Genomic DNA, 26,220 nt, shown 5'->3' with positions numbered 1-26,220 from the left:
TTGTTGCAGGGAATGGAGTTTTTGTTCTCTCGATGACAGGCAAAGTTGTAGGAAGCAATAGTACCATTCGGGAGGCAAGCGTCAGGTTGTGAACCAGAGTATAGAAAATGTTTCTGAGGGTTAGGTCAAATTTAGTACTAAATTTTAAGAAAGATTGGGGCTCGAGCTAATATTTTAAAAAATTTATCGGGCCGGGGTCGGGCCAAAAACTTTTAAAACTTATCGGGCCCGGGCCGGGCTTGGGCCAAGAATTTTAAAAACTTATCGGGCCGGGCCGGGCTCGGGCCGAAAATCTCCAAAACTTTTCGGGCCCGGGCTGAGCCGGGCCTAGGTACGTTCGGGCTGGATTGGGCTCGGGCCGAAAAATTCGGCCCGTGCAGGTCTCTACGGGTCGGTCTCAGCCCGAGACCCGAAGCCCAGCCCGGCCCGCGGGCCGGGCTTGGGCGGGCCGACACTGATTTCTCTTCAGGTCGGGCCGGGCTAGGAGCCGATTAATTGCAACTCTTTAATAATTATTGACTTTCGTTAAACGATAATTAGAATAAACGCAAACGTTGAAGAAGTGTGCCCGTGAAAACTTTAAAAATTTATCGGGCCCGGGCCGGGCTTGGGCCAAGAATTTTGAAAAACTTATCGGCGGGCTCGGGCCAAAAATCTCAAAAAAATTTGGCCGAAGAATTCGGCCCGAGCAGGTCTCTACACTGTACGGGGCGGCAAATTGCTTAGCGCCAGCTTTGCTCAAGATACTTTGCTTTCACCATATTTATCGAAATCTTTTCGTGCTTAGAACATATTTGTCCGACTGTGTTAGATACTAAAGAAAGAAACTTCACTTCAATGCCATGTTTCCTATTGATGTGTTTTGCTATTTGTAGTGTCATATTTTGTTTGCATTAACTTTTTTTTTTTAAATCAAAATACATTTCAAAGAACGACTTTGAGGAAGGTATTTTTTCATGCATTAATATGTGTATTACAACAAGTCTGCAGTGTATAAAAATCATACTTGAAAGATGGTTGCATAATCATGTACCATGCAATATCATTAACTCCGTTCCGGAAACATGTTCGATTTTCCTCGGTATATATATAGAAAAAAAGTCGGTCTACCTTTTATACTTATATATTTTTCAAAGCTCTCTTTCAAAGAAAGAAAAAAAAAAAAAAAGAACACACAGAAACAGGTATTGTAAAAGGTTGATAACGATATCGACTCCTGCATGAACGAAATAATAGTTCTGTCTGCGTCGAAAAGAAAATGAAGCAGAAATGATGTTCAACGAAACATGTTGAACAAATGCTTTTTGTTGTTGTTGTTGTTGTTGTTGTTGTTGTTCGCTTCGCGCTGCTTTGGATGCTTTTGTTCACGTTTTTCCTTATAAACAGATTTTTTAAAAAAAATACCTATAGATGAAATATTTTATAGAGTTTGGGAGAACAAATGTATATAATATACAAAGATCACCCCCACAGCATCACTGTAGCAAAAGTTTTAAAATACAAATATTCGCATTAAATCCTAAAGAGTTTATTAACTGTATTAGAACGAGACGCGTCACAAAAGTAACGGAATTTAGTCAAGTTACAGGGGGTGAATCCAGGACGGACTTCGGGGGCAGCAGTGGGTTGTAATACTGCTACTTAGAGCTACTTTTAAGAGTTCCAAACTCTAGGATGAGCTTTATTTATATATAAAATAAGAAAGTTTCCTCTTCTGGGGGGGGAGGAAGGCGATCGCCCCGATCGCACCCCTGGATCTGCCCCTGGTCAATATCATCATAAATGGGGTTGTCACGTTAGAAGAACTTGTAGCTATCATTAAAAAAATCTTGAAACCCTACCATATTTCACCATGTACACATAGTCTTGAAAGGGTCATAAAACATTTTTTCCATCTTGCAAGGAGTTGAACAGTGTGCAACTTTCTGGGACGTCTTGCTTGCTACCTGCTATCGCCTTCCCGCTGACATAAAGGAAAAACCAGTTTCGCCGCTTCCGAAACAACGGAATCTTTTGGACAGGGAGGGAGAGTGCGCCAAAATACACGTTTTTAATGAGAAGGTTCACTGTTTGTCCACTAGAGTGCAGTGCTGCATAGGTGGAAATACCTTTCTTGCTTTCAAGAAGTTGTGATAAGTACACAGTAAATAGAAAGATCGAGTTGCAAGTTTTCTTTTTTTTTATGACAGCTACATGATTCATTTAACGTGGCAATGTGGCCACAGGTATTTTGCCATTATTGGCAGGTCACTTGTTGCAACATGTGAGAAGCTTCCATGTTCCATGGTCTTCAGCTAAACTTTTTGTCTTCACGTACGATTTTTATGTTTTGATATTGCCCATCAATTGTAGTCTCCTTCGCCCCCTTCTTCTCTTTCCTACCATCATACCCTCAAAATACACTTACTTCTCAACCAACGACCCAACCAGTTAAACCTTCTCTTTTCAATTGCATCTAAACTTGTTATTTTCTCCCCCACCATATCCTCTCATTCGTTTCTTTTTCGCTGCACTTAGCTAACTCTCTACATTCTTCTCCACACCTACATTTCGGAAGTTTTCAGTCTTCTTTGCATCGCTTTTGTGTATCTAATGGCCACGTTTCTGTATCATACAGTACAATACTCCACATGAAGCACTTTATGAGTCTTTTTCTCAACTCTTTATTCAACAACAATAACATGGCCTATGCAGAGTCAGTTTTAGTGTTATATTAAGAGTGATCTTGCTAACTTCTGTATTTCAAAACACGTCCGTAAAGTTAAAAATTTATTTTATATCGAAGAAGGCCAGCTACGACTTTCTCTCACAGGGTTGTCCAAAGACAATTGGAGAAAGTCAATATAAAGAGAATAATACGTCTGTCTTACCTCGATTTCTCCCAGTGTATTTGGACAACCTGCGGACAAGTCGTAGCTAGCCTTCTTCGATATAAATCGTTATTAACATTACAAACGTGTTTCGAAATACAGAAGTTACTACTACGCGTTTGTCAAGCTCTTAATATGAGGGTAAGTAAAAAATTACCCGCAATTTTCACATAACTCTTCTCACATTGTTTATACTGATTTCTGTCCTCGTGTATTTTATTGTTATGCTGTTGTGGTCACGCTATGAAAGTTTGAACCTAATTCCTCCATTTGTCTTCCTTTTGTTGCAGATAGATCATGGCCGCTCCATTAGAAGTTTGCATCAAATAGAAACAACAAGCAATGATCCGGTTTTTGTGGTCGAAAGGTGTATCAGGGGCCGCAATCCATCAAAGGCTTTAGGCATAATAGTCAATAGTCACTCTTCTGTCTAACAGAACCATGTCACGTGCACCCTCAATATTGTTATCATTCGTGGCCGTAGATGGTCGTTCGGCTCCTTTCTCGTGCGTAACACTTGTGTTTAATTATTTAAAAAAAAAATCCATTCGTAGACACTCCGTTGCAGCAAGACACTGTTCCCGTATTGTACAGAAAGTCTTTGATGAATTGCGGCCCCGATACACCTTCCGACCACAAAAACCGGATCACTGCTCGTTGTTCCTCTTTGGTGCAAACTTCTAATGGAACAGCCATGATCTATCTGCAACAACAAAAGGAAGACAAATGGAGGAATTAGGTTCAAACTGTCATAGCATGACCACAATAGCATAATAACAAAATAAACGAGGACAGAAGTCAATATGAGCAATGTAAGAAGAGTTTTTATGCCAAAATTGCGGATATTTCTTGACTTATCCCCGTACAACGCTACAAATGACTCTACGACATAGGGTCCAACAAGTATAGAGCTCAAAATGACCAAGTGATTTGAATCCAGTACAGTTGTTGAATGTACAAGCTAGAGACCTGCACGGGCCGGGCTTGGGCGGGCCGACTCTGTTATTTCTTTGGGCCGGGCCGGGCTTGGGCTGGGCTGATTTCTCTTCAGGTTGGGCTGGGCTGGGGCTGATCATTGACTTTCGTTAAACGATAATTGGAATAAAGCTAAACGTTGAAGAAGTGTGTCCGTGAAAAATGTTACAAAGAATGCAATAGCTATTTACAGTTTGTGTTGCTTAGCGGCTCCACTTTCACTATAGAGGATTACAGGCTTTATGCGGTAAATTGAGCTCTGACCTTGACCTTCACTGAACTCAAAATATAACAAGAAGGGGTGGGAATGTTTTGCCTGTCGCCAAACAATATTGCCATCTTCACTTTATGCTAAAAATCAATTAAGTTAGATTTTTGTTACAGGGAATGGAGTTTTTGTTCTCTCGATGACAGGCAAAGTTGTAGGAGGCAATGGTACCATTCGGGAGGCAAGCGTCAGGTTGCAAACCAGAGTTTAGTAAATGTTTCTGAGGTTAGGCCAAATTTAGTACTAAATTTTGAGAAAGATTGGGGCTCGAGCTAATTTTTTAAAAAAATTATCGGGCCGGGGTCGGGCCAAAAACTTTTAAAATTTATCGGGCCCGGGCCGGGCTTAGGCCAAGTTTTAAAAAACTTATCGGGCCGGGCCGGGCTCGGGCCGAAAATCTCCAAAACTTTTCGGGCTCGGGCTGGGCCGGGCCTAGGTACGTTCGGGCTGGATTGGGCTCGGGCCGAATTTTTCTCCGAGGTCTCTAGTACAAGCCATCACGTAAGATTATTTTTTGCTCAATTGTGCGAAGTATCTGTGTAGTAATAGTGATGTGACTGTGAGATGACTGTGAACTATTGATTTAATTTGTTAAATTCTATTTCATTATTTTTACGATTATCTTCGACAGTATCATGAACTCTTTAAAATTCAACGGAATAACACCTTTTATTAATGTTGTGCATTTCCAGACAGCTTCTGTAATCATGTATTTCCTAATTCTTGCTTTTGAAATTGTTAATAAACACCACTAATTTCCTTCTTGATTTTCCGCATAGCTTGATATTTCTCTGAATGCCAGAGTCAGGACTTTACAGCCAAACAAAACCATGGAGGACAGATCGACAAGGGATATTCGCCACAAGATTTTGGAAGGTGCAGGATCGTCGGAGTCAAGCACACCGCACCATTGGAGGACGACCGACCCCAAGTCCCGAGAATATCATTCTGTTGGTTTATCGCCGCAGACACATCTGAGCAGTGGCATGAAGGTGAAGAAGTACATCGTAGAAGGCACATCGTCAAGAGAGAACTTGACGCCCCTAGCAGATCAACAGGATAGAGATCCAGATGTTGATTGATAGCAGCATTTCCAGAATTCCTCCAGAGAAAGACATTCATCGTTCCAAATGACCAGGACAACGTCAGTCTCGTTGGAATATCAGGCTAGTGCTCGTCCTTTATCTTTTAATCATAACCTATCTCTCTCACACACACACACACCTATTTCCCCAACTAGTCACTTTCAAAATTAAAACATCTGAATTTTATTTAAATTCAACCATAATTTTGCAATTAAGTATCGTGTTGTGCATCAGTTTCATCCCCAATTGTCACAGTCATTTTATGAGTATTTTAGAGATTGTTTTGAGCTACAACTGATGGCACAGCACCGGCACAATTGTACTATATCTCCTTTAAGATAGCTAGTTTCCAGGACCATAACCGAGATCCCAGCTACTTTTGCAGAAACTATATCCTAGAGAGAATGGGGTTGATAGTTGGGAAATTAGGAACACTAATAACAGAGGTTAAAAAAAAACGAAGGGATGCAATTCTTCAGGGAGAGTATGTAAAGTATTTCTTAAGAGTTGGTCGATCAGTTTTGGGCCTCTCTCTTCTTTTTCTTACTCCAATCGGAGGGGGAGGGGAAGAGGAATGGACTGCTTAGAAACAAGAACAAGAACCGTAGAAGATGCAAGCTAATATAAGCTATGATGGGGTTCGTTTCGCTTCGAATGAGCGAGGAAATGAAGCAGAAAATGTGAACTATCACGCTACACGGTTCACTGGGTCTTCTTCTTCAGCAAAATCCCTCTTCTCTCCTTCTTTTTCCCCCTTTTTATCTCTGTTGTTCGTTCCTCCTTTTTTCCACTGCCTTGATCTTCCCAACTTCATCTTATCCTTGTACAATACGTGTCGGATAAGCGTTGTTCCTCAATCCTCCCCATTCATACAGTCTCTTCTATAGATATGTTGCGGCATCATTGTCACCCTGCATGATCACGCTGTCTGTGGTAAATAACCGATCAAAGTCTATTGTAGACGTCCGCAACGGACACTATTAGAGGCGCAATTGCTTGAGCTATACTTTAAACATTCGCCAACACTCCAGCCATACTGGAATGCAGTTTCTTGTTAGATCAGCGATGTCAAGCAGCACCGGATCCGGTCAGAGGAAAGAAATGAAATGAAATCTGTAAGTTTTACGTCCCACGATTATGCCGCTTGGGCTAAAGGAGACGGTGATGATGAGAGATGAGTGGAATGGTGGAATGAAGAAAGTGGGAGGAAACGAGAGAACCCCGAGAAAATCCACGAGCACCACAAAGTCCACACGGCGCGAGCTGGGATCGAACCAGGGACCCCAAGCACCGGAGGCGAACGCTCTACCACTGAGCCACCGCGCCCCCGGTCAGAAGAAAGATGAATGGCCGTTCGTATTCAAAAGATGGATTCGCGTTGCAGCGTCCATCCAGCGTCGTGAGGACAATTAAGGAGCTCCTTGAAAGAAAGAAGTAGCGAGCTCCGGTCTAGAAAGCCAGTACTAACGGTAAGATGAGCCAATATCCTATTCACATAAAAATCATGAATGCCACAAGTCGTCAAGTGTCGTGAGGATGACTGAGGAGCTATTTGAAAGAAAGAAATAGCGAGCTTTGGTCTAAAAAAAAGGCCAGTACTAACAGTGAGAGGAGCCAATATCCTAACCACCCATCACATTAAACGCATGAATGCCACAAGTCGATCCAGTGTCGTGAGGATGATTGAGGAGCTACTCGAAAACAGTTGCAAGCTCTGGTCTAGAATGCCAGCACAGTGAGGTCAACCGATATCCTAATAACACATCACATTAAACGTATGAGTGCCAGAACTGACTCTAGCAACCCAAGGTCTGCTGAATCTTGAGTTTAGTTTATGTTCTGTACTTAGTTTTATACTGAGGAGGGTGTACTTTCTGGTGATCGGAGTTTGCTTGGAGTTGCTTTGGATATGATTTACTAATATAACCCAGATACATCGGGTGAGAAAAATAAATGTGGCAACTACGGAAATCTAGAAGTGTGAATACAAAATCCGAATGCTTTTCTTTGTGGTTTGACATCAAAACAACTTACAAATAGTTATGAAATCGGGTTACAATTAACTTATTGACTTCTGAGGGATGTATTTATGGCAGGAATAAGTAGAAATCAATTAACATTAGCGACAATTGAAGGATTACGTAGTAATTATAAGGGAGGATAATTTATGGATCAATTATGTGTATTTCTCAGAAAACTGGACATTCTCTCACGGTTTACTTTAAGAAAAAGTTCTGCTACTGTAGAGTACTTGACTAACTAGCTGCTTCATGGTTAATTCACCCGATGAGGTGAAAGGTTTTTGATCATGTAAGTATATTGTGGCTAAACCGTGGCTTAATCAAGATACCCTCTGCTCTAAATTAATTAATCACATGTAATTAACTTAGTCAACTACTACGTGCTAAACAGATTACACTTATAACAATGCGTTAGTCAAACCTTTAGTACGGCGCTAATCATAGATTAAACAATCAAAACGATTCTGCATATCGCCCATAGTGGCTAAACCAGGGCACCTTCTGCTCTAAATTAATTAGTCACATGTGATTAATTTAGTCAACAACTGCATGCTAAACAGAGATTCTGAATACACTTTTGATAACCATGCGCTAGTCAAAACCTTAGTACGGCGATAATCACAGATCGAAACGATTCTGCATAAGGACCATTGTGGCTAAACCAGGGTATCCTCTGTTCTCAAAGACGTAAATACGCTAATTATCGCCCGGGGCAAGAACTCGCCTTAGCGCCCCTTAACCAACCAAACGAAAGGTGTCGTCCCATTTGCGACATTCCTATTAGCGACAGGAACTGTTAACTGTCCTATGAGCGACCGATTCAATCTGTTAACTGCTCTATGAGTCACCGATTCATTCATACTAAGATAATGGAAGAAGATAAGGTTCTCTCTTCTTTAACTTGTTTCATGCTAATGCGATTTAGAACCTAACAAAATGTACTATGAAAAATTTCGCTCTACCTGAATTTAATACGTGAGACTACTCTCATTACACTAACAATATTTTATACGTTTTTCCTAATATTATATTTTTGAATTACTTTCTATGAATACACTGACTATATCAAGGGGAAAACTAACTAAATATTTAGAGTAGCTCCGCCTTTGTCTATGATTCTAATATAATTAAAAATTTCATGTTAAAATGATGCGGAGCATAAGTTTAGATTGAATATGTTTAAGGCATAAGAAAGAAATCAGAAAGAGGTAGGGGCGCCCGAAGAAAATTTTCTAGGGAGTGTCATGTTCATGGTTGCTGTACCATGTCTGGTATATCTGATATTTAATATACGTGGTTTGCTATATTATGTATACATTTTCGTGAGCCAGGGGGTGATTGGTGATGGGTGATTGGTTGAGAATAGCCAATCAGATGTAAAGGATTTCAAAAGATGTCTTTTATCATTGACTTTTTTAAAATTTTATTCAGTCTCTTTGGAAGTCTAAAAAGTAAATAGTTGGCGAAATTGTTACACGTTTAAGTTTTTCAAAATAAAATATATTACTGTGCTTAGTAAGTAATTAGATTTGAATCAAATTAAGTACAGACAACAGAGCTTTTGAAAAAAGGGGATATTACAACTGGATTTTTAATAATTACATAGGAATATACTTTTCATAGAAATGTCCCTGCTGTCTCGCTAAGTTATTTGATATGTTTTATGTCAAATCTAACTCAAAATTAAGATAAGTTTTACTTGCACTCACTGTAGAGGGAAAATATATTTGATGAACTGTATTACTGGCACGTACATTTTTCGTAGCAAGGTTGTTCGGGAGCTAATAACGCCAGAGGCAAGCATATTTCACGAGAGGGAATCATATTATCTTCTATCATCTCAATGTAAATGAATCGGTCGCTCATAGGACAGATAACAGTTCCTGTCGCTAATAGGACTGTCGCTTCTGGGACTAATTCCAAACGAAAACCCCCCCAAATATTTATACAAGTTTGCGCCCACCCAATCCGGCGCCCGGGGCACAAACCCCGTTTACCCCCTAGTTAAGTCACTGTCTGCTCTAAATGAATTAATCACACGTGATTAACTTAGTCAACTACTATGTGCTAATCAGAAATTCTGAATACACTTCTGATAATCATACGTTAGTTAAACCCGTAGTATGGCGCTAATCATACGTAAAAACGACTCTGCATAAAGCCCCATGTCTTTAGAAGAAATACGTCATAGATCTACTGCACGAAGATCATGGCGGATGTATTTGCATTCATAATCACACAGAAATTACAACTGTTTCACTTGCTAAATTAAAATATTCGCATTCATTCCTCTGCTCCCATTTTAAATAAAGTCCATTGAATATGTTTAGTTACGGAAACATAAACGACCGCTAATGGAACGGAATATTAATAGTATTGCATATTATTAGCGATCGTTTATACTTTCCTAAATAAACATATCCAATACATTCTTTTTACTAAAGCCTACAGGAAAAGTCTCTCTCTCTCTCTCTCTATATATATATATATATATATATATATATATATATTAATGAACACATATAAGCAAACACACCCAAACACATCATGCTATGTATACACAGACGCGCGCGCGCACGTAATGGTATCGCAATTAGTAATTTGTATTGGTCTGCCATATCCACTCACCCCCCCCCCCCCAACACCATTTAATACTTGTGATTGAAAGACTCCCATCCGCTGTATCAATGCCACTTTGTATTGATTACAAAAAAAAAAAAAAAAAGCATCCTGTCAACGACATGCTACGTATGAACAATGTGTCTTCCTAATTTCGTATGAGCAATGCAGCGGTTATTGACAGGTAATGAATGAGTATAATAAACGCAATTACTTTCGTTTCCTCTGTTGCTTTTTTCTCTCTTAGATTTTTTTCAGTATAAATATGGTTCCGTGGCTATTCCCCTTGGTGGTGATTTCCTCCATGCGAATTCCGTGGCTTTTTCTCACAAAGGAAGTTGTCGTGGCTTTTCCTCCTTTAAAAAACTGATTTTGATCACAAAATCAACTACGATTACATGAAATATGACACACTATCTAATATAAAATATTAATGCGTGTGCCCATATAGTCATAGATGGGTCGCATTGCATTAATGTTGAATCATGGCAGAGAACAACTTAAGGCAGTGTGACTATTTTTTTTACTATTTATTCCAGAGTATCTGTATTTACAGCATCGTTTTCATGACAGAGTATGATTCTCCTCCATGTAAGATATGAAATGATCCTCAACATTGCTGGCGTGATGGCAGTTCGTCGCACAGTGTCCTTAATTTAGTCAACTGTCTCGTAATGTGTGGCAACAACCTATTATTTTATGAACCCTTATAATGCATTGTCGCACGATGACAGATCAGGATTTCGGGTTGACCATTCCAAAGGTGCAAGCGAATGGACAGAACCACGTCCAATCCATTTATCAGTAAATATCTCATTGAGATATTCTCTAATGGCAAAAGCATAGTGGGCTGCTGCTCCATCCTGCTGGAACAATACACGGCCGAACAGTCTCCGACCTTGCAGATATGGAATAAACCAATCACGTAACATGGTGAGATACGCAATGTGATTCACAGCACCGTCAAAGAAATATGGACCTACCAAGTGGGTTGCAGACATTGCACCCCAGATCATGACATGTGGTGGGTTGTGTTCAAGTTCTTCATAAAAATGTGGATTTTCTTAACTCCAGAAATAAACGTTTCTGGCTTTTAAAATACGATATATTGCACACTCGTTCGAGAAAAACACTTTTCTCCTTAAAGGAAGAGCTGTAAAGACATCGAGCATTCGCCGACAAGCCTGTTGAAGTTTCTGCATTTATTATCATTCAATTCGTTTACAAACAAAGGATTAAATGCCTTTAACTGCAAATTCTTCGTTATATGTTTTGATAAGGTCGAGTATGGAACACCCAATTCCTGTGACTGCTTACGAATTGACTTTTACATCTTGAAAGACTCGACACAAATTGAGAGAACTTGGCTCAGAGATTTTAACGCATCTGTCATATAGTCCGGACTTGGCACAGTCAGACTTCATATCTTTCTGTCTTTGCAAAAGTTCTGAATGGTGTAAAGTTAGTTTCAAAAGACACCTATGAAAAATACGTGTCTTTTTTTCTTTTTGTGACCAGAAACCACGTATGCGATGGGATTATTGTGTCACTGTAAAAATAACAGAAAGTTGTCGAATAAACATTGTGATGTTTTAATGTTATCTTCATATAACAATAAATGCCTTCTTAATTTTGACTTCCAAAGGATTAATCTTGTTTAGACAAGTTGAGAACCTTCTTTTATTCAGTGATGTCAACCTGAAACGTTATAAAAATCCCATCTTGAGAGGCAGAAATTCCCATTTCCCTCTTGAATTGTCCACGATATATACTAATAATTTTTTTTTCTACACTGAGAAAAATCCGTTCTCCGGACAGCGGTATAATGTACGGTATCCTCTTGCTTACTACAGAAATCAGTACGGAGCATACCTTATCCGTATGCTACATAGGCACTGCCTTTAGATGCCGTTGCAGGATGTTTGACATCTAGCAGTTTTCCATATATGACATGCATATACTTACGTTACATTCCTCAGCTATATGTTGTATAAGTCCATTTGTATGTGAGATCCTGACCTGCCTATATTGTTTCATATGGAAAGTACGTATAGATGGAATACTTATACGGAAAGTATTATAAAACATGCGTTTTCAGTTATAAGTCTGCTGTACGTTAAGTTCAAATCTACAGGAATTATGTATGTAACCTACCTTTTTAAGTACGCCATCTACATTTTTTTCTCAGTGTAAAAACTTAAAAACCATAATCAATGAAATTAGTGTACAGGGTGTAACAACAAGGATTTTACAACTTTGAAAACTCACATTGATCTATTCATTTACCTTACAGACGTGGTTATGGTGTCATTTTGTAGGAAAATACGGTACATCAAGTTTTTTTTTTTTTTTTTTACCTTGCACTTAAAGATGTTCTATATGGGTTCCGTTGGTGATGCGGTACACATCTCATCTGAAGTCTCACTTGTTCTACAACGTCTTCAGACGTACGGGGACGACCTGAAGATTTGTTGTGTCCTACCGAACATCCAATTTCAATAAAACACTTACGCCATTGATAAATAGTAGATCTACTGAGATGATCTTTACCATACTTTGCAACGAAAATTACCTTGCACAGTTGTCACCGACTTCGATTCTTCAAGCCAAACATGCAGCTAGGGACTACTAAAGGGAGCCATCTTTGCTGGAACTGCTGCTAGCACTTGCGGTGGCTTGTTTCTGAACTAGTGTGCTACGTGAGCAGGCACGTAGCCAAGGGGTGGGTCCGGGGGGGTCCGACCCCCCCCCCCTTCGAAACCAGAAATAAAAAAAATAAGGAAGGATAAAACAAAAAGAATTTCTAGATAAGTTATGGAATTCTCAGAATTTCTGCTACTAGTCAGGAAATTTTCAAGCTTTCGAAAACATAGTACTATTCTGTAATAGTATGGACATTTTTTATCATAATTTTTCGTCATTGCTTGTCTGCAGTATCAAACACGTTATTTGAGAAACAGTTTTCTATTGCTCTTTTAATTTGTCATTTGGAACAGACAGTAGTTGACGGAATAATAAAAACAAAAAGTTATGTGGAAAGAAAGTTCTCTTAATATTTGATTAAACAAAGAAAGGAACAGAGATAATGTAAAATATTTTACGAGACGTTATTGGATATGTACTTTTTATTATACTGGATACAATAGTTGAGGTCATAATGAAAGAAAAATTGTTATAATTGAAGGAACAGAGGAAGGAACGTAGATATTGTAAAACCTTTTTCAGTACTTTTTTTTTTATATTCTTTTACTCGAGATTTCTTTATAGTTTATTAAAATACTTACTAACATATCCTCATTTTATTGTCCTAATAAACCAATATATGTTGCTAGTAAAATAGTTTAGAATGATCGAGCCCCTGGTGTGATAAGCACAGTATTTCATGTCATGCCCCCTCCCTCGCCACTTACGAAATCCTGGCTAAACGAACAAATATGTTGCCAGTATGATCCAAATATTCCGATAGTCTACGTTTTATCAAACAGCTTATGAACACGCAATTTCCTTAATTGAAAGAGGCCAATTGAAAATACTAATGAAACTAAATATATTTTGTAGTGAGCTTTATAATACTTCCATCACGCTTTTGTGCCATGATCTAACATTGAACTTAATCAAATTAGATAAACTTCGTTCTTCAATCATTTCGTATGGAACGTTTTCAAAGTTGGATGTTTCTCATTTTACTTTCTTCCGTTAATTATGTTTTTTCTCTTTTTTTAAGTAGCAGAGAGTACAATTAACGTTCCTTGGTGCTTTTTTTTTAAAAAAAAAAAAAAAGATTCACAAGTCACTGCATAAATCACTTTAACACTAATATCCACTTTATACTAACAAAATTTGACAAATAGCATTAATTTTACATTTATTGAAGATGATTCGTTTATCTAGGTAATTTTGTTAACACTATTGGAATAGATACGCTATATCAAAAATTCCATAAATTCTGTCAATTTTAAAAGAAAATTCCCTTTATCTCATTTTGAGAAATCACTGTCAAAAAACACAATATGGGATTTTCCCCACGGGTTGGCATCACTGCTTCTACTTGGAAGTTAGTTAATGGCCGTGTGCACCATCGAAGTTCAACTGTTGAACGAGGGTCATAACTATGCTCGGTGAAAATGTCTGTTGCACCAACAATGTTTGAGGTTAAGTCTCGGTCAAATGATGGATAAACTTGGTTTGAGCTAGAACAGTCGAATTTGGAGCTTTAAACTTCGTTGATCCAATTCAGTCTTTGTGTTTTTCCACTAATGAAATTACAATACATTTCTCGTGTTTGAAAAAAAAATTGTGGTTTTATTATTTTTCCTGTCACAATTACGACCAGTGAAATTAGGGTAATCACTGAAATTAGACTACTCAGAACTCTATGCACACAATCTCGAAAGTCGAAAGGACCGGCATTCTGTATTCTTTCTTCATTTGTTACTTTGTTACAAAAGACGACAACCAATCAGAGCAAGGATCTTATAAAATAGAGGATCTGCCCCTACAACAAAATCTTGAAGCCATACGTCACAGTTTCACCACCCCTACTCTGCCCACTCCGCCCATAGGATGGCAACGTTTTGAGCCAACAATCATGGCGGAAACTAAAGCAGCCAATCAGACGATGGCAGAAACGAGAGTAACCAATTAGACGTGCTGATGCTCTATTGTTTTTTGGCTTCATTCATTTAATAGCATGACGATACATATGGGCAGATCCTCTATTTTATAAGATTCTTGAATCAGAGTCAATTCTACAAGTTGACCGAAGTTTACTTAAACGAGATGTACTAAACTTCGACTTTCAACGGTGCAACAAAAGTCCTGGAACCATGTTTAAACTCAAAAGTATAATGTTGAACGCGTTTGAGTGAGTGCTCGTTTAAACTTCATTGGTGCACACGGCTGACAGTCAATTTTATAAGTTGACCGAAGTTTACTTAAACGAGATGTACTAAACTTCGACTTTCAATGGTGCAACAAAAGTCCTGGAACCACGTTTAAACTCAGAAGTTTAATGTTGAACGCGTTTGAGTGATCGCTCGTTTAAACTTCGTTGGTGCACACGGCTGTAAGGGTCTTTTTAAGTTTCTAGTGGTACGAAAACTTTCCGAAAATCTTAATACACCAGAGATATCTTTTAGCAATCAAAGTAATTAGAAAACAATATTCCCTAAGTGTCATCCTTTCTCAAGTAGAAATTGATGTTTAGGGACTTACAACGACTCGCTTCATTTATTTTCTACAATTACACTCAATATATATAATATATAATTATTTTAATAGAAGGGAGTATGGATCGTTTTGATAGACAAAAATAATATAGCACTGGGAATTACAAAATGAGAATACTTATAATATAAAAGGAAGTAGATTTCGTACTGGAAATTAGATAATAAAATTTAAGATTCTGAATTGCTTCAAATGTTTGCAAATCTAATTTTTTATGTTAATTGAACTGGAACACTACTAAATGTAATTTATTTGTCGGCGTATATCACGAATTTTTCTCCCAAATAATAATTAAAAAAAAAAAAGTCTCAAAATGAAATGCATCCTTTACCCCGATGCGTTTTATTCACCAGCAATAAAGAACTGCGCGTTAACTTCAGCACAATAGCAAGAAGATAAATCAGACTTGCCAACCATACGATAATTTATCGTGATATACGATAGTTTAGCCCTTAATGCTATATACACCAGGGGTTCTCAACCTGTGGTACGCGTGCCATTGGTGGTACGCGAGACGCTGTTGGTGGTACGTACGACTTTATTGTAATATTAATTAATAATATGCTTTGGTGGTACGCCGGTGGAAAGAGATTGAGAAATCCTGCTATGTACGATAATATGATATATATTTGTGATAATAAGTGAATATACGATAATTTTAGAATAAACAGTTTTTTTTTTTTTTTTTAAGTTTTCGGATGTGCAAATAAAGTGTAGCTGTGCATCATGAATAATTATGATGAGGTTTCTAACAACCATTCCCGCTAAAATAAATTAATAATGATTTGAAAATTGACAAATAACAACCCTGCATCTACTCTTGAAATTCAATTACGTTTACAAGGAGTGGAAATAATGTTGTTTAGACTAGTGTTAATAAGGATTTTAAAAAATAAAACCGAGGACAGTGACGCTGATTTGGAGATCGAAACTGAAGATTACTGGATAAGTCTATTATATACCATATTATTGCTTTTATTACTAGTATTATACCTGTTTCTACAATTATAACGCGCGATGGCGCAGTGGTTGAGCGTTCATCTCTGATGCATAGGGTCTCTGGTTCGATCCTAGCTAGCGTCATGTGAATTTTGTGGTGGACCAACACTGTGTGCGTGGTTTTTCTCGGAGTTCTCCCGTTTTTCCCCACTTTATTCATTTCTCATCATCACCATCTCCTTTAGCCTAGTCGGGATAACCGTGGAAAATAAACCTGAAATATTTCGCCACGCACATAACGAATATACGATAATTTTAAAGACGAAAATCAATAATGTTGTTCTTTGAGGTTGGCGACTTTGAGGGAAATATATAATGCGCCAACAATGACTCAACATGTGTTGTTATCGCCACACTGAAAGCAAGGATTATCAGCATTGTTGAGTCTTGTTTGAACTGGTTGCTACAGTATTTCGATTGAAACAGACTATTGTGCTTGTAGCATCTGTTCTCTGGCGTAGTATGGGAGTGTGAGGAAGATGACAATATTGTAATATGTGTATTACTATTATTATTATTATTTCTGCGTATTATTATTATTAGTCCAGGGGTGTGTTTGGACTAAACAATCGTTTGGACCGCTCTCACTGACAGGACAGAGGACGTCAAATTCTTCTAACATGCATTTAAATTATTTGTTTGTTTGTGTGTGTGTGTGTGTGCAAATTATGTTTTTTTATATAGATTTTTGGTCAAGCCCTCCTAAAATTTCAAAGACGCACATTGTGTCATGTCACTGCTAAACTCTCTCCTCTTAAAACTCGGAGGTAACAACGGCACTTCTATTTTCTTCTGTCACAGAATAGACCACTGTGTTATTAGCAGCGTGACAAATTATGGGACTCAATCACAAGAAAGACACATTTGAAAAAGTACTTGGGTCAAAGAAACGATTTTTTCAACGCTTTTTATCTTGAAATATCGCTAAAGGAAGTCATCCATATATCACATGAAGTTTAAACCTTCGAAATGTGATTAGTAACGGTCTTCTAATCTTTTGAAGTTTATCTTAGGCTCTGGGACACGAAGGTTTTACTCCCTCCAAAGGATAGACAGAGAAGGACGAGAGAACAGGAAGTTAAATGGCAAGAAAGGTAATTTCAGATTAGAGATCAAACTGAATCAAAGGTATCGAAAGCTTCTGCAATGTCAGATTGATTTTTCCTTTTCTTACTTTTTCGCTAAGTATTTCATTTAAACTAAAATATTTCTATATTTTCTGTGAATATTTACAAAACCCACACATAGTTTCTTTCTGTACCAGTGGCGGCCGTTAGCGATGTTGCACTATTACTCAATGCTCCATTTGGTTTCAAGCGGAATAGTATTTTTTGTTAAAATCACTCGCGTGAAGCGCTGATGACGTGGGAGGATGTGTGGTCAGCACTCTTACTATTGCATTTATTCAACTAATTCCTCAATCATGTTCACGACGCTGGATGAACACAGAATTTCAAACATAGTCTGGTTTCCACACAAAAAAGTCACTCATTATGTATAATACTGGCCTGACTCTGCTTGACTTCGGTACGGGAATCCATAATGGGGCTAGTCCTTGGCGTGAAGTAAAGTTTTACCAAGAAGACGGTGCGATCTGTATCTAAATGCTGCAAAATGATTGGTTTAGATTATATTAGAGGAAAGTTTAACGGTACGTTTTTAATATTGTTTTTACGACAACGTGTAAAATAAATAATCATGTATTAAACTTGTTTTTGTGTCCAATATTAAAGTTGTATGTTAATTTTGCACAACATCTCTTTCGGTATAATTGAGAAATTTAAGAATACTACAGCGAAATATCAGAAAGGTATTTCTGATACGACGAAAATACCTAACATTAGGTTCGAATAAATTTATTGGTGAAACTGGAGATTCTAATTGAAATGAAATGACATATTTCAGTTTGACGCCACATGCTTATGTCCTTTAGGCTAACGGAGATGTTGATTAAGGCAAGTGAATGATGATGAAAGAATTAGTGGCATGAGAAAGTGGGAGGAAACGGGAGTACCCCGAGACAACCAATGAACACGCTGTTGTCAACTACAAGCTTATGTGGCCGAGGATCGAACCAGAGACCCCAGGTATCAGAGGTCAGCGCTCTACCACTGAGCCATCGTGCCCACCTTAGAGATTCTAATTGTGGGTTTTGTAGTCGATAAATGCAAAATTTGCTCCCATATTAATATTCTTACAATATTGCTAATTATCAGATTTGATATTATGATCTTGAAGCTTTGCTGGCGTCTACTATTAATCCAATGTTCTCGGGATTGCTGCCAGAGTGAGTGTTGCTGTGCTGAGCTTTCGTTACCATACAGCGGCAACACTCACTCTGGCAGCAATCCCGAGAACATTGGATTAATAAGATTTGATATTCTTAGACTATTCAATAATTAAAATTAATCTAAGAATATCAGTATCAAAACAGAAATCCAAATCTGTATTTATTGACTACATTAACCCATTTAAGTCCACTATTCCCAACTGGGAACAATTTATTTTTATCCCTTTTTGTTAGTGGATTATATGTTATGGATTTATTTCGTCTTTTACAATAAGGACCTGGTACCAGTCCATCTGCTACCACTAAAATCCTCGAAATATATTAAATGAGGTCAAAATCGATAAGTTTAGAAAGAATTACGAAATTCTGAAACAAAAAAAAAAAAATGTTGGTCTTAAATTAGTTAAAAACCCATGATCAGGGCCTCCAGTTTGACTAATAAATTTATTCTTACCTACGTGCGGTATTTTCCCTATAACTCTCAAAGAAAGCATTTGTGCCTCCCAGGTTGGTCTATACTTTTTCTCTTATCTTGGTGTCAGGAATCACCTCCCAAACGTTGTCGGTGTTGTTTTGACACACACTGTACAACTCAGTTTAACGTTCAACGATGATGCCATTTAGGCTAAGGGAGAAGGATGATTCAAGTACGTGAATGACGATGGAAGAATTGGTGGAATAGAAATGTGGGAGGAAACGTGAATACCCGAGAAAACTCACAGGCACGATGTTGTAACCGGGGATCGAGCCAGTGACCCAACGCTTCAGAGGCAAGCACTTTACCACTGCGCCAACGTGTCCACGATTGTCGAATTAAAAAGCAATATATAAGAGAATCGGAATAGACACTTCCAACTAAAAAAAATAGAACCGTATTTACCGTAAAATAGAGGCAGAATTTATAATGAATGCCTCCTGTAATACAAACATAGAGGGTAACACATATATTGTGACGTTAAATAGTATGTCACTTCGATGAATAGAAGCAAATACATTTTAATTACTTAATTTTTATTGTATTGTATTTGCCAGATTATATTTCAGTTCAAACATTTCATTTATGAATGACCAAACTAAGTGGTGTTTGAAAAGGAGGTGTTTCCGAGTTTTAACCTTCTCTTTCAACAAGACATGAAAAATATATACAGTATTTACCGTGTTAAGGTACAATACAAAAATCCTAAAAGGATATGAACATAGGAGGTCTCGAACCCTTTTCTCCCCTGACGAAATTCTGCGCGTGTTATGTGTAACACGTGCATTTGCACAAGGTAGCAAGTTGCGAGGAGCCGCAAAATCTGTCATTACTATAATATTTAATTAAAATAAATATTTCTGGTTGGAAACAGACTTCATGATGATGGTAGTTAAATTTACTAAGCTTACCTCCTCCTACTTGAATACTGCACTTATAAATCACGTTTAGGTTGCATTAGTTTAAGTTCACATCGACAGTGCTAAAGCAAATGATCAAACAAATCCCAGCATAAATTGCTCCAATACCTGTTCTATTTACTTAGTTATAACAATTTTGACATGAAAACTAGTCTTGTCTTTGTTACAAATAAGTTCCTTATTATTGAAGGTGAAAATAAGTTTCTTTAAAAATTTTACCAGATGTAAAAGGAAAATCAAGAAATAAAAATAAAAGAGCTAGCTGCACTGGAATTGCAAACTGATATATTAAGATTGAAGCTTAATATTAAATTTTATAAAAAGGATTATCATTTTTCCTCAGCAGGTATGTTTGCTTTATCTTTCACCAACATAATAGATTATTATTTAAAGAAAAGAAACAGCCGCAATGAGATTGTATTTGTACTGTTTAGACCTATCTGAATGCAGTGCACTTTCCCTCCTCTTCGTTCTTCATGATGGTGTAGCATACTTAAAATCGTGCATTTTAAGATTAGTTCTTTCTGAGAAAAAGGGGCCGAAAAATGATGCCATTGCTCGGGGCAGCAGCTCGCCTAGGGCCGGCCCTGGTTCCGGACATGCTACTGAGCAAAATTATGAGGGGAAAAGTTCAAAAGAATTTATGAACTAAAGTTTTGAACAATACTGTACGGTCAGAGAGGAATTCATGCTAAGCAAATCTTTGGGAAAAAAAGCATAATAGAAGATTCCCCCCTAAAAAATAAAATCTCTAATGCTTTTCATGTAGTTAGAACTATGACATGAAAAATCATTGTAGAAAAAGAAATATATATATAGTATATCACATTATTTTTACTTCTCTTGACATTTCCTGCTGAAATTTTAGGCAGCAAGCGAGTAAAATACCCACCATACTTCGTATGAAACAAAAGCACTGCATATATTTGGCCTCTCCAGCCTCATCCAGTATATTCACACCTATTAAACGTTGGCCATGGCCCAAACCATTATGTTTGATCCCAATGGGGGTGGCTTCATCACTCAAATGAAAACAATCACGCCCGCTTTTCCGCCATGACACAGGAATTGATTGGGTTGGTCCATACAATACGTACTCTTGGGTTGCCAACGAAACATATACCGCATTACATGCATCATGTATACACACACTCGTATACCTATATCGAAATGAATATTGGAGAGCAAATTAATATATATATATATATATATATATATATATGCAGAGGAAAACACGAAAATTCAACAAGACTCAATTAAATTTGAACAATTTTACTCTCAATGGTGCAACGAATATTGGTAAAATGATATATGAATGTTATATCGTGTGAGGTTCTACGTAGCGAATGAATGTATACTGCTTTTAATCGTTCACGAACGCAGGTACGAGATCATATTTGAGATGTATAGCCGTTATATTGCGTAGATGAAGTTAGGTTCCTTGATCCTTGTCACGGTTTGACGTGCCATTCCGAAAGAAGTTTTTTCTTCAGCCGAATCAAGCTAATATTGTCCTTAAGAGTTTTCATCCCGGCGAAATTAAAATACCGCCAATTTTACAGTAATTATGTGATATCTTCAAATAGATAAGAGATAATTGAAATATGGAACAAGAGCGCCCTAGACAATACTGTTTTGCGTGAGGTACCGTTATCACAAGTCACCTAGTGGCTTTATGTTTTCAGCTGTTTAGAAACGCGAAAATAAATACTGATTTTCAAAATGGCTCGAAATCGAAAGCAGATAAGTGAATCGTGATAACGGTTTCTCACGTAAAATGATATTGTCTAGGGCGCTCTTGTTCCACATTTCGATTATCTTTTATCTATTTGAAGATATCACATAATTACTGCAAAATTAGCGGTATTTTAATTTCGCCGGGACGAAGACTCTGAAGTGTTCTTTCTTTTTTTTCTATTTTTAAACGATTAAAATTAGGAATTAGATTTCTGGGCTGTTGGCAGCTAAGGCTATTTAGCCTGTCACGTATATGAGGAATGACGTCCCTCGGCGAGCACACTATCTGATGAAAGGGAAGGAAGTGGCCTGGGACCTATATGTTAGGTACCATCCCGGCATTCGCCTGGTGTGAATGAGGAAAATAAAAAGCAAAAATCACACTCAAGACGGCTGTCCTGAAAAAGCTGGTACAATTTTTCGACCGAGTGGCCCCAACCGGGAATTGAACCCAGGATCGCTCGCATCAAAGGCGAGAGCGTTATTGACTACGCCACGCGAGGCCACTAATATTTTTAAAATTAACATATTGTGTACAGCAGTAGCGTACACAGAAGTTCATCAAGGGAGGGAGGTTCAAGTTTCCAAGTTCATATCTTTTCAGGTTTTATTATTATTATTATTATTATTATTATTATTATTATTATTATTATTATTATTATTATTATTATTATTATTATTATTATTTACAAGTTTAGGTATATGTGTAGACAGGGTGAACTGTTTTACCTTGAACGCCCTCGTTAACTTTTAAGCTAACAGACGAAAAAAAAAAGCTGAAATTTCATATCATGGACATATCAACTAGGGGACATTATTTGACATACGCTGCAACACCACAAGGTTAACAGTGTTTCCAACCCAACCCAAATTATATACAGGGTGGTCCAAAAGTGTGCAAACACGCAAATAAAAGGAAGGATTTTAAAATAATTACAAAAGTAAAACTGTAGTACAGGTGGGGGAAACACTTTGAGGACATGTGACATCGATGGTCGCCATCTTGAAATCCGCATTCTGAATTCACTTCCATTTTCTTAAATGGAAACATTAAGTTGTGATATCTTGTTCTCATCTGAAATTTTCACAGGAATTCAGTGTTTTGTTTGTTTTCGCTTTATCACTTACCATAAAGAAATTATGACTGTTTTTTTCTTTTTCACAATATCCGTCACATAGCACACGTTTCTCCCGATTAAAGATGTGTTCGATGTGTTGTCCATTCCGTTGAATTCTCAGAATCATTCTCTTTCCCCAGTCATCCAAAATCTTGCTCAAAGTGCATTCAGGTATGCTTGCACATGCGTTAGTTATGCGTTCCCTTAGGTGGTCAATATCTTGAATTATCACTGAATACACAATGGATTTGAGATGTCCCCCCCAAAGATAAAAATCTCGGGAAGCAGGGTCAAGGGAACGTAGCGGCCACTCCATAGCACCACGTCTACCGATCCATTAATTGGGAAACTACACATCCAAATATTTATGAACACAATTTCCATAATGCGGAGAGAAGTACCATCGTGTTGGTAGAAAACAGGGAAGGTATCATCTTCAGATAAGAGAGATGGCGAGATATCGTCTTCCACATTCGACGATACTCGATTGCTATTAAGGTACCATTGTTAAACAAAGGACTCACAACAGTGGTCCCCTACACACCACACCTTCACTTTTCCACGAATGTCAGCATATGCTTCACACTAATGGTGTCCGAACAGTAGCGAACATTCTGTTTGTTCATCTAACCAGAAACGTAAAAATTGGCCTCATCTGTGAATAAGACGTCGTATGTGAAACGGGAATTCTGGAGTATTTGCTCTGTTGCACATTCCGCGAACTCCAAACGCCGATCGAAGCCATCCCCTAGCAGCTGCTGATGCACTTGTAGCTTGTTAGAATGCCACTTCTGCAGGGTCGAAACACGCATGATGGATGTGCGACCAACACCACTTTCCTGGGACAAATATACGAGTACTTTGATTCGCACTCTTGCTAAATGCTGCCAACACTGTTACTGAAGTTGTTTCGTCAGTCGCCGTGCATGGCTTGCCTGATTTTGGTTCAGAGCCCATAGACCCTGTTTCTCTGAATTTCTTGATCAACTTGCTTATTGTTGTATGGTTATGGGTGCCCTATCTGGGTGACGGTTGTTAAAATCATCAGCAATGACCCTTGTACTTCACTCTCATGACATCAAAATTATCTCAAGGCGTTCTGTCTGTGCCACAGCCATGTTATCTTAGTCACCAGAAACAATATCAAGAAAGCAAAAAACAATAATAAGAAAAACAAATACAGCATTGAATTCGTGAGAAAATTCTAGATAAGAACAGGTATCACAACATATGGTTTCCACTAAAAAAAAAGACAGTGAATTCAAAATGGAGAATTTCAAGATGGCGTCCATCAACAACACAAATCCTAAAAGTTTTTCCACCTGGATTACAAACCTACAATATTACTTTTGCAATTCTTTTGCAATTTTGTCTTTTATTTGGGTATTTCCACATCTTTGGACCACCCTGTACAGTACATTCAAATGAAACTACCATAGGTCAAATCTATATGCTGAACAATAACCTACAATACCACACTTATTTTTCAGTGTTGCAAAACTAAAGACGGTACAGCAAGGGCACCGATCCCGTGGGGCGCCGGGGGCCGGGCCCCCCAAAGCTCATAGGGCCCCCTATTCTATTTATGAATATACAATATTTGACATAACTTGAATGCAATTCGTCTTAAAATCCTCATATATATGCCTTCTCCATCTGAATCCCCCCCCCCCATATTTACAGAGAAATCGGCGTCCTTGCACTACAGTATTACAAACGTCCCCAAACAACAAAAAAATGGATGTTTCTATCTTACAACAGTGATAACGCGACGGGGGCAGCACCTCCGTACTTCTGAGCATCCTATTCTGTACTTCTTTAGATTTTCAATATTAGATCATCTTACCTGCACTAACTGACTGCATCATTAATAGGGTATTTATAAATTTTAGGAATTTCACTGAGTTATTTGAAGGCAGATTTAGATATTTCTGTCAATAAGTTCTATCATTTAAAATAACTCTATACAAATGTATTTATGTTATTTTACATTAGCTGAAATACCCATTCTTCACATGAGTTAGATAAAATATCTATGTAAACACACTGAACAACGAAAAGAAAAAAAAAGTATCGGTCATTCTACTACCTTTACATATCCGAGTAAACGCACTCTGAGACCCCCTGGTTCGAATTTATTTATTTATTTATTTTTGAAGACGGTTCATCTTGGTCTAAGGCCTGGATCAAGGTACCCGTGACCAAAATTTTGTAACTCTCGGTCCTCTCGTCTGGTCCCCAGGCCGCACACAGACAGACAGAGTGACACACAAACAAACTCCTTATTTTATTTATATTAGTAATTATTATTTCAATTGTTATTTTTCAGAAATAATCTACTTAAATTATAATTCAATTAATTTCATCTTCAAAGACTCGAAACAACTAATATAAAAACAGTTTGAGAGTGGAATAATAAACTACGTTCCATTTCCTTCATCTCTAAATTCTTGCACCCTGACTAACAATTATCAAATGAAACGCAAACATTACAAGCTTAAAACTACCAGTATATCAACATATATTCTCCTACACATTTATATATACATGGAGAGAAACAGCATTACATTGCAGTTGGATCCCTCTTAGAATCCAAAATCCATTTCCTCTTGGTTACGCGTCTGCACCCAAAGTTAACCCATTTCTCCTTTCTCCCTCTCTCTCTCTCTCTTCCATTAAGCCACATCTTCTGAGGCTACGACCACATGTCCCAAATGACCAAGGTCTTCTGGCAAGTAACGATCGAATCAGCCGTCCAGTAAGTAATTCAACTCACAGAATACTAGGTAGAATGACGTCACTTGTTCTTAGCTGCAGCTCAAGTGTTGGTCTTTTCGACTGTAGATAAGACATTATCAGGTGGTATTCATGCTATACTAAAAAAAAAAAAAAAACGTCATTACCGCAAATTCGCCGAAATATTACCCAGAATGGTGGTAATGTCAAAAAAATGAACCTTATACAATGAAAAAGTACACACAAAAAATCTATCTTTATATATATATAGCACATAAAGGATGTAACATTTTTTTACTATAACCCTGTGCACTAAAATAAGTGGAAAAAAGTCGTGAGAGTAGAAAGTCCCTTCTGAGATTCGAATATATGGAAAAAAATATATTTAAGACTACACAGCACAACTGCTAATGATTTCACACACACACACACACACACACACAGAGAGAGAGAGAGAGAGAGAGAGAGAGAGAAATGGAAATGGAAGCGATCGATTTTAGTCTACAGTGGATGTGAAAATGCATAAGACTTAGCTATCTATATTTCTTAGCAACAAATCTAATACTCTTTCCGAATTACTATGGTCATATGATTGTTTTTTTTTCTGGATTAAATTTAAAATATTGCTTAATTCAAATATTTTTTTCTGCTTTTTTTCTTCGAAAATTAACTATCAGTTGTTATGTTACCTGAAATCCAATCTATACGCCCTGCGTTAAAATCCAAAATAATTACATTAAAACCTTTCGTTAACACAAAAGAACATAACCAATCACAGTATTTACTAAAATCTTGCAATAACATGTCAGGAGGGAAATAAACTAAACATAAAATCAACGGAGTGCTGTCAGGAATTCAAATTTTTGATATGATAATGTTTA

General features: G+C 37.6%; 1 protein-coding gene and 1 non-coding gene across 2 annotated transcripts in view; both read right to left on the bottom strand.

Annotated features, from left to right (window-relative positions):
* Positions 1-26,220, bottom strand: part of LOC145684280 (disks large 1 tumor suppressor protein-like) — a gene marked incomplete in the record, with an annotated part of 1,496,324 nt that overhangs the window by 900,142 nt on the left and 569,962 nt on the right.
* Positions 6,453-6,524, bottom strand: TRNAR-CCG (transfer RNA arginine (anticodon CCG)). The gene has a single exon. It is a non-coding gene; the product is annotated as a tRNA-Arg (tRNA).

This window comes from Thermobia domestica, chromosome 4 (genome assembly GCF_964235325.1).
Source record: "Thermobia domestica chromosome 4, izTheDome1.hap1.1, whole genome shotgun sequence".
NCBI lineage: Eukaryota > Metazoa > Arthropoda > Insecta > Zygentoma > Lepismatidae > Thermobia > Thermobia domestica.
Note: the sequence above shows the minus strand (reverse complement) of the source record. Positions and strands in the feature narration are given on the sequence as shown.